General features: G+C 41.4%; 1 protein-coding gene across 1 annotated transcript in view; it reads right to left on the reverse strand.

Moving 5' to 3' along the window:
• NUP107 (nucleoporin 107) overlaps positions 1–1,476 on the reverse strand; it is a 58,634-nt gene that overhangs the window by 48,057 nt on the left and 9,101 nt on the right. The window lies entirely within an intron of this gene.

Here is a 1,476-nt window from a genome sequence, read left to right on the forward strand (position 1 = left end):
GGAAAGCCCATCATCCAGCTTATGTTAGCTTATGACGATGATAAAATGATGAAGAATCTATGTAATAATAATGTACAGGTACACAGACACTAAAAGCAAATGGATTTTTTCAAAAGGGAATGATAATAACCACCTTGAAGCTAGCAAGGTCATAATACTACCTGAGAAACAGTACTGTCTTACGGTCTAGGCTAAACAAAACACACCAACACTGTGAGATTAAAAACTGATCTCGTATCTATGAAAAATAGAAAGATCAGGTGGGTGCTGTAATGCACCTCTAGTCACACCTATTTCAGAGGCTAAGGTGAGGAGGATCACTTGATCCCAGGAGTCTGAGGTGGCAGGGAGCTGTGATGATGCCACTATACTCTAGCCTGGGTGATAGGAAGATCCTGTCTCATAAAACAAAAACAACTAAAACTATGCTGGGCACGGTGGCTCACATCTGCAACACCAGCACTTTGGGAGGCTGAGGCATGAGGACTGCTTGAGATCAGGAGTTTAAGAACAGCAACAGAAACATAGCAAAACCCCATCTCTACAACATTTTTAAAAAAATTATCTGCCTGGCTCGATGCCCACAGCACAGTGGTTATAGCGCCAGCCACATACCACTGGTAGGTTTGAGGTCTGTTGGTTAGATGTTTTACTAGTACTGTACTTATATTAAGGTTGTGGTGCCGGTCACATACCACTGGCAGGTTTGAATCCAGCCCAGGCCAGCTAAACAACAATGACAACTGCAACAAAAAATAGCCAGGCATTTTGGTGGATGCCTATAGTCCCAGCTACTTGGGAAGCTGAGGCAAGAGAATGGCTTAAGCCTGAGAGCATGAGGCTGCTGTGAGCTATGATGCCACTGTACTCTACCAAGGGAGACAAAGTGAGACTCTGTCTCAAAAAAAAAAAAAAAATTAGAAAAAAAAAAATCACCTGCCTGTAGAGGTGCAAATTTGTAGTTCCAGCTACTAGAGAAGCTAAGGTACTGCTTGAGCCCAGGAGTTCAAGACTGCAGTAAGCTATGATCATGCCAAGGCACTCCAACCTGGTTGACTAAGAGAATTTGTCTCAAAAAAAAAAAAAACAAAAAAAAACAAATAAATCAATACTAAACCTAAAGAAAAAGAGATATGCTTTAAGTAGCACAAATAAGAAAATAATAAAAACATGAAGTTTACCACATAATCTAAAAAGCTGTTATTTACACTAAAAAAAATCGATATGCTGCTGAGAAATAAAGTGAGGTCCTTAACCTTCTAGAGAAAATGTATCAAATAGTGTAGGTGGCTCAAGTGGCTAAGGCACCAGCCACATACACCTGAGGTGGCAGGTTCAAATCCAGCCTAGGCCTGCCAAACAACAATGATGGCTGCAACAAAAAAAAAAAAAAAAAAAAAGCCAGCTGTGGTGGGCGCCTGTAGTCCCAGCTACTTGGGAGGCTGAGGCAAGAGAATCACTTAAGCCCAGGAGTTG

This window comes from Otolemur garnettii, unplaced genomic scaffold (genome assembly GCF_000181295.1).
Source record: "Otolemur garnettii isolate 467f Iridium unplaced genomic scaffold, OtoGar3 scaffold00125, whole genome shotgun sequence".
Taxonomy (NCBI): domain Eukaryota; kingdom Metazoa; phylum Chordata; class Mammalia; order Primates; family Galagidae; genus Otolemur; species Otolemur garnettii.